This window comes from Rattus norvegicus, chromosome 15, assembly GCF_036323735.1.
Source record: "Rattus norvegicus strain BN/NHsdMcwi chromosome 15, GRCr8, whole genome shotgun sequence".
NCBI classification, from domain to species: domain Eukaryota; kingdom Metazoa; phylum Chordata; class Mammalia; order Rodentia; family Muridae; genus Rattus; species Rattus norvegicus.
In genome coordinates this window covers 100,741,409-100,756,556 of record NC_086033.1, presented here as the reverse complement: position 1 = coordinate 100,756,556, position 15,148 = coordinate 100,741,409, and the positions used below count along the sequence as shown (strand labels likewise).

At 40.7% G+C, this 15,148-nt stretch overlaps 1 protein-coding gene and 1 long non-coding RNA gene across 3 annotated transcripts in view; one reads left to right on the top strand and one right to left on the bottom strand.

Moving 5' to 3' along the window:
- The window catches only part of Gpc6 (glypican 6), a 997,624-nt gene that overhangs the window by 678,482 nt on the left and 303,994 nt on the right, over positions 1-15,148 (bottom strand). The gene's annotated exons all lie outside the window — the stretch shown is intronic.
- The window catches only part of LOC134482018 (uncharacterized), a 61,948-nt gene that overhangs the window by 45,242 nt on the left and 1,558 nt on the right, over positions 1-15,148 (top strand). The gene's annotated exons all lie outside the window — the stretch shown is intronic.

Genomic DNA, 15,148 nt, shown 5'->3' with positions numbered 1-15,148 from the left:
ATACACCATGGGAAGATGCTAATGCATTGATCTTATTTTTCCAGTTATAAATGCCTTTATCAGCCTGGGCCACATTGCCTCTGTAGCTCCTAAATATCACGTCCAACCATCATTCAGGATCATTCAGTGTTTGTGACTCAGGGCAAAGATAATAAATCAGTAGCTGAATGAGGTCAAAGATGATCGCCAATCATTTCCTCTCTAGGACAAATTGCTAAAATAATGAGCTCAGTAAAGAAAGGCGTTCAATATTTTGTATATGAACATACATAATCACCATCTCACTTCTTTCTTTACCACTGGTCACTTTAACACTCACAAAAATTGATCTCCTTTGCTTTTTTTGGTAATTTTCTTTCAACAAAGTATATGAGGAGCCTTATTTTTCTATTATGTAAGACTTCAATGTGTTCTCTCTGTCCTTTCTGAGCTGACAGGGTCATAGACTTTTCTAAAAATGGTGCTCGGTTTACTTCATTTTTGTCTCTTGCATCTCCTTGAAAATTCAAGACAAGAACAGAGTCTAGCTCTCAGAGGTTCTGAGTAGTCTAGCAATGGACACAAGACAATGAGAACGGGCTTGAAGATCAGTGAAACCATGATAATTTCTACAGAAGTCAAAAAGGGAAGGAAAAGTTCAAGATCATATGTCTCAACCAGAGAGGTGCCACCATGCCTGAAGCACCGGTGGGAGGTAGACCTGACCATGGCTGATGTCCAAATACGTAGCTCTCATTTTTGGTACCATGGCCTTTTATCCTTCAAAGCCACTAGGGAGTGGGCCACTCCTGGAGAGGGACCCAAGTTCCATATGCTGTGATCTTTGGGGAAGTTTGTTACAGGTAGGCTATTGATTCTGGGTGCAGAAACCAGGGCAAGAAAAGATCAAGAAAAGCAATGATTTGAACAGTGAATAAGTTAAAGTCACAGTAAGCAAAACTTGATGATTGGAGGAAGTGAATTTAAGACACACAGATAGAGAAATCACATATGGAAGGAAGTTCAGTTACTAAGATATGAAAACACATAAGTCCCCAGACTTCAGCCCACAAGAAAACAGTCGCCATGGTCACCATCCACATCAGCATTCAGGCTGTCCCTGAAACCCCATATTTCCTAACCACAATCTCCCCTACATAAATCTTATCCCCTGTCCTGAACTCCTGATGTCCCTCCTTTAATAGCTGAGAAAATTCACCTCTGTCGGTGATGTACCAAAGACATTCCCACAAATGTCTTATACTGCCTACAAACGGTAATCTTATCTAAGATTTATGGGTGGCTAGGCTATTCATGGTAGATAGTTTAATTAATATTTATGTGTTTGTACACATACATATATGTGTAATAAATATGGAGGAAACATAAATATTCTAAAAATTGTTCTTGCAACAACTTTTTAACCTTGAAATATAAAAGCGCCCAGGATGCAGAGAAAACAAATTTGCATATGTGTAGACACTTAATTAACCCAGTTTTTAGCTCCCATACATGATATTTAAAGTTAGTTTAGCCTATTAACTTTAGATAGATAGTTAAAAAATTCAAAGGCTATATGTTAATAATCCCATTAAAGTCACAGAGAATCTACGAGTCCATGGGTCTCCGGGGCAATTGAATGCTTTTTAATGGGAATGTCACATGCACTTTTGTTGACAGGGCCCTGGCACCAACCCTGTGCTTTATCATAAATTCCATCACAGTGTCAAGGCAACTCCTATTGCGATTTTTGATAACAGGTTTCGTTGTGTTTTTTTTTTTTCCCATTACAAATTATAAGGAACCCAAAGTTCTGATTATATCCCTACACGTGACCAGCACCTCAATATCAAAAATGGCTGCAGTAAAGATGGCGCTTGGATCCAAAATTAAGATCCACAGTCATCACAGCACTGTGAGTGAATTAGTAAAGCAGTCAGTCAGTAAACTAGTGCCATTATTTTATCATGGGGGAAGGAAGTAAACTCAAAGTCTTAAAAGACTCCATGATCAAAGTAAGGGTTTTGGTTTGAAAATTTAATAAGCAAAATGTCAGAGAGACATATGGTCAATAGAGCATGTTATAGTCAGTTCGTATGTACATTCCTTTTTAAAAAGATATTTTCCATTTATTTAGTGTGTATGGGTGTGCACGTATGTGGCTTTTTCTGTGTGTATCTGTGTGCACATATATTGCTGTGTGTCTGTGTTGCGTGTCTCTGTGTGTCCCTGTCCTGTGTATGTATCTGTGTGCGTGTGTCAGTGTGTGCATCTGGATCTGTGTGTTTAGGTAAGCTATAGCACCCATGTGGGGTCAGAGGAATGCTGGCAGGAGTTGGTCTATCCATCTATCAGGACAACCCCAGGCATTCAACCCAGATTCATGCCCTGAGCCATCCTTTTGACTTCTTATTCTTACTTTTTTCTTATGTGAATATAAGGCATGACTGTGGAAGGGATTTCTGGAGCTAGACAGCCATTATAAATGAAACAGCCAAGATAAACCAGTTTAAAGTACCACTTTGGCAGGTTTACAAACAATTCACATTTATTTGTTTCTTTTTGAATGTGCGAAACATCACTTTATAAAGGATATAACCAAAAGATAAACTCTAAACATAGTTTCAGGCTACTGTCTCAACAAACTTTAGTGAGTGAATTCAGGTTAATACACAATGGGATTAATTATCTTGAAGAATGAACAAGCAATTTAAAATGCCTCCCAACAACCACTTTATTCACTAATAAATTTGCAGACGCTCTTAAAACTGACAACAAGTACAAGGTCCCTAACTCTAATTTCCCTTAGATCCTTAACCCTCTTCCTTGCTATGATTCTGTGTTAGGAAGCAGTAGAAGGATCAGAATATCTTGAGTAGTGTTTCGTGTTGTTTTTTGTTTTGTTTTGGTTTTGGCTTTCCCCCTTCAAATGGCCTGGATGTGCGTACCTCAGTGAAAAGTCAGACCTGTCTTTTTTTTTTTTATTTAATACTTAATAATAATTCTTTGGTTTCCGGGCAAACATCCCCCTCCCCCCTCCCCTTCCTTATGGGTGTTCCCCTCCCCATCTTCCCCCCCTTGTCGCCCTCCCCCCAACAGTCTAGTTCACTGGGGGTTCAGTCTTAGCAGGACCCAGGGCTTCCCCTTCCACTGGTGCTCTTACTAGGATATTCATTGCTACCTATGGGGTCAGAGTCCAGGGTCAGTCCATGTATAGTCTTTAGGTAGTGGCTTAGTCCCTGGAAGCTCTGGTTGCTTGGCATTGTTGTACATATGGGGTCTCGAGCCCCTTCAAGCTCTTCCAGTTCTTTCTCTGATTCCTTCAACGGGGGTCCCATTCTCAGTTCAGTGGTTTGCTGCTGGCATTCGCCTCTGTATTTGCTGTATTCTGGCTGTGTCTCTCAGGAGCGATCTACATCCGGCTCCTGTCGGTCTGCACTTCTTTGCTTCATCCATCTTGTCTAATTGGGTGGCTGTATATGTATGGGCCACATGTGGGGCAGGCTCTGAATGGGAGTTCCTTCAGTCTCTGTTTTAATCTTTGCCTCTCCCTTCCCTGCCAAGGGTATTCTTGTTCCCCTTTTAGAGAAGGAGTGAAGCATTCACATTTTGATCATCCGTCTTGAGTTTCATTTGTTCTAGGCATCTAGGGTAATTCAAGCATTTGGGCTAATAGCCACTTATCAGTGAGTGCATACCATGTATGTCTTTCTGTGATTGGGTTAGCTCACTCAGGATGATATTTTCCAGTTCCAACCATTTGCCTACAAATTTCATAAAGCCGTTGTTTTTGATAGCTGAGTAATATTCCATTGTGTAGATGTACCACATTTTCTGTATCCATTCCTCTGTTGAAGGGCATCTGGGTTCTTTCCAGCTTCTGGCTATTATAAATAAGGCTGCGATGAACATAGTGGAGCACATGTCTTTTTTATATGTTGGGGTGTCTTTTGGGTATATACCCAAGAGAGGTATAGCTGGATCCTCAGGCAGTTCAATGTCCAATTTTCTGAGGAACCTCCAGACTGATTTCCAGAATGGTTGTACCAGCAAAGACCTGTCTTGAACTGAGGCTTTAGGTGCCATTTTGACCAATTTGAAATAAAACACACCATTATTTACTTCCCACCCATGAACTGCAAATCCAGAGGCCCTCTGAAGGAAGAAACAACTGATGCCTTCTATGATGTAAACAGACACCTGTGACTGGCCTTGTTCCTTTCCTCAGACAGTGAAGACTGCTGCATGAGAGGCCTGGCATTTGAAAGCATGGCAGAGCAAGAAGGGGTTAAAGCGAATGCACAAGGAGTCATTCTTGCCTCAACAGGCTCTGTGCAGGCATGGCAACCTAGGAATGAGCACAGCTCAGGTTCTTAAAATATTCACCAGCTTTCTCTCCCCCAAAAGAATGGATCCTCTCAGAACAGGAAGATGGCTCTTTTAGGGGCAAGCCATTCTGTGCATAGCCAGCTATGTAGCCTTTATTTCAGAATCCACCTCCAGCGCTCCCAATAAAAGTCTTAGAAAACAGTTTTTATGCTTCTGTGTCTATTTAAAAGATTAAAGCCATCATCAAAAACAGAGCGCCAAGAAACAGGAGATGCACAGCATACTTCAGTCCTAAGGGATCATGAAGAAAGGGCAAGAAGAATTCCAGCAGCATTCCAAGGACACTCTTTTCCCTGGGCTTACCCACGGGCTCAACTCCAGAGCTCACCAACACCCACACTCCTCAAAGGGAGGCTCAGTTCCTCCAGCCTCCCTCTGAACTTTGCAATTCTTGTCCTTCCAGCCACTCCTGCTGTGACCCTGTCTTGCAGCCATTGTTTGTCTGTCTTGCTTTGAACTGTTCTCCAGCCAAGTCTCTGGGATTCAGAAAGAATTTCCACTGGGTGCTTAACCTGAAGGGTCAGGAAGTATGGCTGCGTTCCCTAAGTTCCACCAAACTCCTTAATTTGGGAGGAAGAAAGCAGAGACTAAACATAATGTTTGAGGCTACCAATTACTTATTGACTTACTCCAAATTACAACAGTAATCTCCATGGACAGTCAGGAGAAGGGGAACCATAAACCCCACTGTCTCATCTCTCTGGCTGATCCTAACTGTTGTTTTTCCTAAGTGTTGCATTCCATTTCATTTCTCTTCATAGAGAGACTTAGAGAATATCCTGTAATTCACCTGCTTGCCTAGTTATAATCTGCTTATTTATTGGACGAAATTCCAGCAAATATTTTCCTATTCCATTAACCTTACTTAAAGCATAAATTACTCTTTCTGCATTATGGCTTTTATGTAACATTCAAATATAAGTTATTTAAGCAGAATCCATGCTGACTATTTTAACTCCTTCTTATGATGCTGTCCTACAGATACCCCTTTATGATTATTTCTTTTAGGGCAAAGAAGGGGCTTCAGGGAAAATTAGACATTTGTGACAGAAGATCTCATCATTGTAAATATTGAGAATGACCTTACTCAGTATTTAAAAATATATCTGGAAGAAGTCTAATCTCTAACAGCACAGATGGTATAAACTTCCCTTGGTAATGAAATAAATACGCTTCAAGAATAGACAGTGTGGAATGATGTTAGCAGACCGACAGGCTATAAAGTGGGAGGCAGACTTCAGTGGGGGGAGATGAGTTGGACCACGTACTTAGAGCAAAGTACTCCATGTTTGCAAGCCGATAGGATTCCAGAGCACAAAGTGATCAGTTACCTCAGAACCAGCACATTCCGATCATTAGGACCTGTTTTTTTGAAGTAGTGAGCTCAACAAGCCATTGGGACTGGGCCAAAAGACTGATACATTGTATTCAGTGACAAGCCCCAAGGTGTCCATGAAGCATTAGCAGGCTGTTGGGTTCTGTGACAGCCATGGGCACGCGCAGCTTTGAAGTGAAGAAGCTGGGTGTGGAGACTTGAGCCTGGACAGTAAGGGAACATGCAGATTTGGTCGCGAAGGTGGTTTGAGTTAACACTCCTTGGAAAGGAGAAATGGGTAACTGTGTACCAGGAAGCAGGCATGTTTATTGCCAGAGACATGAGTTCTCTTGTCTGAAAAAGGCCTTTTTCTGAATCAGAACAAGGAAAACGTTATTGTTTACAGTGAACAAAAAATCTAGTTAGTTTTCGCCATTGCTATTCTTTATCATTGGATGCTATAATCCTCTCTGTTTTGCCAACTCTGTGTCTTTACTTTACATTCATGTCTTCCACATAGATGTAAAAAAATATGTGTACATTTTTTGGGTCAATCCATCAGTTTTCAATTGAAGTTTTGTTCAGCTGGAACCCATCAGAGAGTTAAAGGGAAACATTTCCCAATTAAACCTCCACCCCACAGTGATAGAGGCAATATTTGAAAGCTTAGAGACGAGACAGATTTGGCTGCAGGACCGTAATGGTAAACTATACCTCTGTACCAAGTGTTGGACCGGAGGCTCACTCATTCATGGTTGAATAGTAAGTTCAAGAGAAACATGCTACATGAATATAGGCCAAAGACAGTCATTGCTAAAAACACAAATACAAGATTCATTCATGGTTCCATGATTAAAATAGTTCTTACTGATTTACATCCTACATTCATTCTCTGACGTTTTTCACTGTTGTAATGAAAGCTCATTTTAACCTTGAATGGGGCTTGAAGATCAAGTGAAAACAGGTGTTGAGCTTCTTCTTCGGGGCAAGAAAACAGCTTCCCTAGAACTCTGTCACTGGTGGAGCCTTCCTCACAGTACAGTAAAGCAGAAGCCAGCGCTACATTGAAGCATGGCACAAGGCTACCACCAGTCTCCCCTAGCAAAGGATACCTTCCGATGGAATGGGCCTCCCTCTTTGTCCTAACTTAAATCCTGCAGCCGCACGTTGTCAGCTGCCACACCACGCCATTCGCCTCTATCACACCACCTCAGTCTCAGCGCACACACATACAGATGAGCTTACGTGTGGTGGCTCAGTGTAACACTGAGGGCTTGGGAGCCAGATATCCTGATTTGGGGACTCCAGAAAACATATAAAAAGGCAGACATCAGCTGTGTAAGTCTACCTACTCCTAATTTACCTCAAAAGATAAATACATAAAAGACAGGAGAATTACACCTAGACTCCAGGACAGCTAGCCTGAAATACGTATCAGGAAACCACAAAGAGATCCTGTCTCAAAGAAAGGTGGAAGAGAAAGACAGATACCTGAAGTTGTCCTATGCACTCATGTACATGCCAACACATGTGCACACACACACACACACACACACACACACACGTTGAAAAAAGTTTATTGGAATATTCACCAAGGTATCGCTCCTGTCATCAATATTAAATCATTCACGTGGATATATTATTATATTTGTAAAATAATAAGATTATATAAGATTATGTCACTTGTTTACTAAATAATATCATGATATGTTGCTCAAGTTCTTTAGGATCTGAACAGTGTTATCTCTTATCAAATTAAGAAAAAGAATGCTAACCCATTAAAGGGAAAGGGGGGCTTCCAAGTTGCCCTGTGGCTATCACTTATCAGTCAGGAGCCAACTATTCACAAATACGATGGTTTGATTTTGAGATGAGAAACCTGTTTGATGAGTTGAAAGGTCTGACCCCAGGACAAGAAGACAGAAACAATGGCTTTACATTTAATATTTGGTCCGCTATTCAAGTTTTCTAAAAGTAACCTGCATGTAGTAAAAATTATCACCTATGCTTATTTCACAGAAAATCAAAAGGCATTTCTGCAAGAGAATGCTGCTCAGAATTGCTCAGGAAGCATCCATAAACATTTGACTATACATCAAACCGAGACAACCTCAACGAGGTGCCCTCAGTTGGCACTTTGGTAATCTAATACACAATACACGGGGACTCTTAATCAATGAGTGACCTGATCTGATCATTGCTTTGTTCACATTCCCGAAGATTAGGAGGCCACCTGATCACTGAGAAATATGGTTGTAAGGGAATGTGTGGAGGTAGTGTTTCAAGTGCGGTGGAAAGAGATAATAGTCTTTGTAGAAAGGGCGTCTGGGCTTGGAGTATGCGTCAATAGAAGGATACATGCTTACACTGAGTGAGGCACAGGCTCAAATCCTAGCTTTCTTATCAAGGTAGTTTGCTATTTGTGTGGTTGTATAAACCGTGTTGGTAATATTCATAGATCTACATGGTTTTCCCTGTTCGTTTGGCTCTGATTCTGTAGCACCGGGGACTGAATCCAGGTCACAGGACATGCTGGCCATTTCTCCAGCTCTGACTCCTGTTAGACAGGGAATGGTCCAAATGCTTTATAGCACCTGAGTGTATGGCCTCAGGAAAAGGAGGAGGAATCTCTGCTAAGATGGGTTGGGGAGCGGCTAAGGTTTCCTTTGCTGATTTTATTCTATGTGCTTCTCATGCCTCCACCTCCACTTCTTTTGAGAAGAATCTATGTGCTGTTCTGTGTATAGTATCGAGCCTTTTGGGGTGAGATGCTAGAGACTTTGTGGTTAAGAGGTACAGTTAGGAAGCTCATTTGAATTTGAGCCTCTATTATAAGGCATTTGACTTTGGGGAAGTTAGTTATTTGTTCTAAGCATCATTGTCTTTTGACAAAAGGTGGGGATAACCCATGACTTACGTGTTTGGTAGGCGAATTAATGTGGATGATGACTCAACACAGAGTAGGCCCACAACAAACTATGCCTACATTAAAAGTCATATCACTCTTGAGAAGGACCATTGGTATACTTCCAAGGGTAGACAACAGAGCTAAGAGTAAAGCCTCAATGCTTTTGTATCATGAACTCTTTCTACAATTCCCTCAAATCTTAAATGCTTTTATCATCATAATGTGTAAAATTGCCTAAAGTAAAGCACAGAGTATTCCAAAGAAATGAATTATGTGGGATTGAATTTATGACGTGTGTGTCATTATGTTAGATAAGCTTTACATTACCTTAAATAATAAGGCCTGGCAGTAGACCTAATTGCCAATCATTATTAGGAAGTAGTCACGAATGTAAATGACATTTTGAGACACCAGTACCAAATGTACCGTGATGTGCATACATATATAAACTAAGTTGGGAAGAATGCTACGAATATAATTATGGGTGATGATAAATTTTTAAATGTGAGGATGAAATTAAGCCTACTCCAGACTTTAGAATCTGTGAGTTCTACTTATAACCCCCGTGGGATTAAGAAGCCCCTGCCTATATGAGGTTTCCTTTTGAAAGATTATTTATTCATGTTTTGCTATCCGAAAAATGTGGGAAAGCTCTGAACTTTATTTCAATATAAAGTTGATTCCTTTTCTCTTCTCACACTGGCAAATGAAATTGCCAAACAATATGTCCCTCCCGTTTTATCTACATATAAACCTCAACCACTTTGAGTCCTGCTAAGAGCCCATGCTGGTCCAAGCTGCCACCTTCTCTCATCTGGACTCTTTTAACAGTCTCCTAGCTGTCTTAAGTCTGTTCTGTTTGAGCTGAGCTCTGAGACCATCATCAAGAAGAATCCCATAAGGACATGTGGTTTGTTGAAAGCTCTACTGTGATATTCCGTCTCTCATACAGGAGCACCTCAGAACATCGTTCATCTACGAAACTCTGCATGACCTTCCCATGCTCCATAAGGGTTTACTTATCTTCCTTCCCTTAATCCCCCGACCACCCCACCCACAGCTGTTCTGAAAAGTCCGGAAACATGTCCGCCACGCCCCCGCTCTGCACCACTGCTTTATCCTTCTGTCGGTCTGTGCTCTGGGTCCAATATCTCCTCTAAAGTGGTCTTCTCTGGACACTGGTTGCAAAATGTTGCCAGTGCCCAAATTTTACTCTATATACCTATCTTTGATTTCATTATTTAATACTTGTATTAGATTAAATTTTTATCTTTCAATGTTTATATTTTCCAAACTGAATGCAGTCCCCTGGTGACAGATTGCGCTGTTTGTTTTGTTTCTGTGAACATTGTTTCCCACAATGGAATGGTTCCCACTTGAGATTTAGCTCCATGAAGAAACAAAGCAGACTTGGTTTAAGTGAAGGGACACTCTGATACAAACACATATATTATTTTGCCATTATGCAAGCACATTGGAGATAAGTAGCATTCTTCTTAGTAAAATGAAATTTACATCATTAGTAACCAACAACTGTGACACGCTGTAATAAATATAAATGAACTTTACACCTCTTTTGCGGCTGCTCATTAAATAGCCAGCTCTCAAAGTACAACTTGCCGCTGTTGACTTTTGTATATGGTTAAAATAATGTTGTCAGCTTTAATCAATGGCAACTGCAGTTCTTACTCATTTTTCCCTCAGTGATAAAGACTGAGATGCCTGGAAGGGTGAGGCACAGTGGGGGTAGAGCTGTTAGCGGACAGGGGAAAGCAAGCCTTGGGAAGACTTGCAGGTGCCAGTGAGGGAGAAGAATCACCGCTTGTTCAACGGTGGCTGATGACTTTGGTTTTTGAACCATGACGTCCAGACATTTAGAGTGCATTTTCAAAATAGGGAAAGAACAAACTAAATAAAGATATAGCTTTCATCTTAAAAAAAAATAACCACAACTGAAACAGTGTTGCTTTTGTCAAAATGGGTTTAATACGTATATGGACCTAAGAATCTGATCTATTTGCTCTAACTCTGAACACTTTCATTAATTAACCTACCCTGAACCACTGTGCATGTTTGAAAGCTTAGAGGAGAATTACATCTCAGGTACTTATTTCACCCCTAAGGGAGTCACATATCACCAGATGTCACATCTCTAAACGCTATGCACGTTTTGTTCCTCTACTTGACGATTCCAGTGCAATTTAACACCACTGTGATAAGAACATAAAACTCAAACTCAGAGGCATTGTAACACTGAAATGTGACATTATATTTCTACACTGGGTATGAAGGTTACATGTTGACTTTATTATTGACTTTTCTTTTTGAAATATTAAGCAAACTTTGAACTTGGAAGGCTCTGATTTGCTAAAGCTGACTATCCGTGTAGCATAAACGCGACAAATGACTTAAGCAAGCTGGGCACCTTTGGAATGTCCCACTTGTAGTTCCATATATGACAGCCACACATGGAGGTCGTGTTGTCTCCATATTATTTCAAGAGACTGTTCTTTCTGCATAATCAGCTCATTCTTCCTGGGCATTAGGGCTTAGATTCGAGTTCTTAGATGACACAATGGGCTGGGTTTTAGCACGCTTCAGTACAAAGTCTTGTACAATGATTCATTCATAAACAGACTGTCTACGAAGAATTCCATAATAGTTGCCACAGAAGATGTCAATACTGAAGCAGTTTTCGAAGAAACAAACCTTCCCCATATTTTGATCCAGGGTTTCTGTGGATGGTCATAATATTTGAAAACAGAGAAACATGTTACATATGTTACCTGAGATGATAAATCCCCTTTCAACAAAATACAAAGGAAAGCAACAAGGGAGATGCCACAGAGCTTATTACACACAGTTTATGTGAATGGAGCTGGCAAAACTTCCTGGCAAGAGACCAATAGTTACCTAACTCTCCCTCACTAGTCAGCCTCTGACAGGCAGCAAATACTTTAATGCAATTTCAAGGAGCTAGTGGGGCTGAAAGAGTATGCCATTGAGTCAAAGAAACTGTAAGATATGCCACATATAGTAGCATTCCAATCCAGTAAGTCCAGAATGCACCAGCACACCACAAATGTGAATAAACCATGCACGTAAGCAGTGGAGAGATAACAGCCCTGCCTGGAATTGGAAAGGTTAGTAGAAAACAGAAGTCTTTGCTTTAGAAGACATTGGTATGGTTTTCTTGACCACTGACATTTCCTTCTGTCCTGACTCCATCCAGTTAAATAAAGAAGTGAATTTGACTTCAAGAACGCTCATGGATGCTCAGGGAAAGGCTCACCAACTTATTCTCTTTTATCTTCTTGAAGATGAATCTAAAATGTTTCTGTCTTAATACCGTGATGCTGGGACAGAGAGGGAAGGTGGTCATGAAAACACAATGGAGAAGAGTGGCCAGCTTTAAAAGGAGCAAGCATGGCCGTTCTCCAGTTAGCTACCTTTAAATGATCACATGCCCGGAAGGATCGTGAGTACACAACACAATAAAAACACAATCTTGCTTATAATTTTAAAGGAATCTGTTATTATTGTCAGAAAATAAAATATTTATTTTATTTTATTTAAAATAAAATTACATTACCTTCTCCTTCCTTTTACTTCTTTTAAGATTTCCTATGTATGCTATGGTCTTTTTCAAACTCAAATTCTTGTCCTATATTTCTTTAATTTTGTGTGTGTGTGTGTGTGTGTGTGTGTGTGTGTATGTGTGTTTAAATAAACCCTCCAAGTCTATGTAATGTCAGTTGTGTGTATAGTTTCACAGTTGACTACATGGTTCTGGGTGACAAGTTTGGGAATTCTTTGGGAAAGACTATGTACCCTCTTTAACATTCTGCAGTTTCCTGTAGGAATATTGTTGTTGTTAATTTCCTTTGATTTTTGTTTTGTTTTGTTGTTTGCCCTTGACTGAGCTCCAGAAGGTACTGTCTTTCCATTTTAGCATGTCTATTGGTGACATGCTTGTTCATATTTTGTTAGGCATAGTTCCCACCTTAGTCAGAGAAACACTGCCTTGCCACAATGGATAGAAAAAGTATCCCTTGCCCTTAAAGTCCAATTTATTGGATATGTATCCCTTACCATTTTAATATGCACCTTATATTGTTTTCATAACTTAAAAACATTCTGTAGCCCTCTGAAATGGAAATAACCTGGCTGTACTACTGTAGCTTCTGCATTGACCGTCCTGGTAGGCCAGCTTCACCAAAGAGAGAGAATCCATTTGTCCATCCTGAGAGTGTCAGTATGCAAGTATATGCTCTTTCTCTCTCTGTGCTTCCAGAACTATGGGATGTGGAGTCAAAGCTTTGGTCTGTTGGTTGAAGGAGTCCTTGAATTTACTGACTGGTAGGTTAGTCACTGAGGAAGAATAGGAGTCATGAGACTACACAGAAAGGGCATGCTCCTTCCTGTGCATGGAGGGACTAAAACAGCCAGGCTCTGAGAGTCCTGCAGCTAGTCCATAGGAGAGAGGTAATGTGTCAGGTGCAGGGAGCGGGAGATAACAATGAAAAGATGTGTTCTCTTCTGTGCCTGTGATATTGTCAGGGAACTAACGTGCTCACAGAGGTTCTCACTGCGACGTGCCAGGAAGACCTCCACTGGGCAGATCTCACTGTGGGACGTCTTTGATGTGATACAGACCACCTGGTTTCTCTGAGCATGGCTCTAATGAGCAAAGGGTACACGTCTGAGCAGTCACTCACACAACAGACACTCACACAACGAACCAAAACCAGTCATGCATTTTTCTGGGTAAGGACCTGAGACAATGTTTGAAATAACAAGCATCCTAAAGTCCAGCTTTTAAAAATGGGTATTAAAAGTTATTCAAAGTATGTAATGGATGTTTTAAAAATCACTTGTCATTGGGGAGACTCACTGCTGTACTACAGCTGCTGGGCAGCTCTCTGTGTGGGGCACACATCATCTTTTGCTTTGTCCCTGTACCTCAGACTCTGGGTAGTTGTATGCACACCGTTTAACATCTTTTTCCTTCCTCTACTATAAAAAGAAAAACTCTCATGTTTTCACGTCATGTGACTGCAACAGACTGTATGGTACTGTCTGAGTGTAAAAATAAACTTTACTGAGAAAATGAGGGAAAGATTAGATTTCTTTATGAAGTTGCCATTTTTTTCCTTTTTCCTTCTTCCTGTGTTTTCTGTCTCTCTGAGCTTTAATGCGATGGGAGATAATCCTACTACCATACTACATCCAGGCATTAAACCCCCCTAACCACGCTTTGGTTAGAAACTGTAATTGAGCTCAGTGGATCGGTCACACACAGAAGCAGGAGGAAGTTGTTGGTCAGCTGAACCTGAGGACTAGAGTTCAATCTCAGAGACCTACATGATGAGAGGAGAGACCCAACTCCAACAAACTACACTCTGGCCTCCAGGGGGCAAGCACCTTTCCTTGATGAACATAGATTCCAAAAAGAGCTGAACGCTTAATGAAAAAGAAATAAAATGTGAGCTCGTTCTTATCACTAGTCACTAAATTTTAGTGTTATTCTGTGCTGTGCTGTTTTGCTTTACCGTTCACATACACGCACAATCTTCTGTTGGTTAGCGTTCTAGTCAGCTAAGCCTGGTATTTAAATGTTTAGTGGTTCTCCTTAACCAGCCTGGTATCTCATGGATCTTGGACAGGTCATGATGAACTGACGACAGGACAGTGCTATCTCCTCGGACAGAGATAATTCAGCAAGACAGGAATTTGCAAACTTCAGTTTAGCTACCAACATATAAAGATTTCACGCTAAAAAAAACCTCTCCAGATCTGAAAATGGAGCCCAGTGAAAGACAATGAGTTCAAATTTGACAGAGAAAGCCAGTCTCGGGAAAGGTAGGATAAATTATGAAGTTCCTGGATCATGATGAGGAAGTCGGGCCACATTGTACGTGAAAGTTATCGGAACAAAGGGCAACTTTCATCATCATTTAGAAACTCTTGTTGTGTATCAGGAGGAAGCGGAGAGAAACATGTGCTTAGTAATTTGAAATTATGGGTTCTTTCAACTCTTCATTCCCAAGTCCTGATTAAAGACTTCCTGAGATGCAATTCTGCTCTAATAGTAAAGAAATTAGCAACAGAATCAGCTGAACAATTTCAAAACATGAATTTAAATCCTCAAAGGACTGCAAAGCAGAACCTGTTTTTTCCCTTCTTTCATTTCTGAGTCTGCTCTTTCATTTCCTGCTCTCTCTCTCTCTCTCTCTCTCTCTCTCTCTCTCTCTCTCTCTCTCTCTCTGTGTGTGTGTATGTGTGTGTGTGTGTGTGTGTGTGTGTGTGTGTGTGAGAGAGAGAGAGAGAGAGAGAGAGAGAGAGAAGATATTCAGATACAGAATGATATATCCTAGAGATTAAAAATCAGTTTGAAAAGACAAAAATTCATTATCTAAAACAAAAGGTAACTGCAGGGCTCTGTCAAACCAGAGAGTTAAGTAAGAGCTTTGTAGAAAACACTGGAATATATTCACTCGGGGTTAATGTTTGAGTAGTACCTATGGTAGCCTCTAGTGTCACTACTAAAATATCAT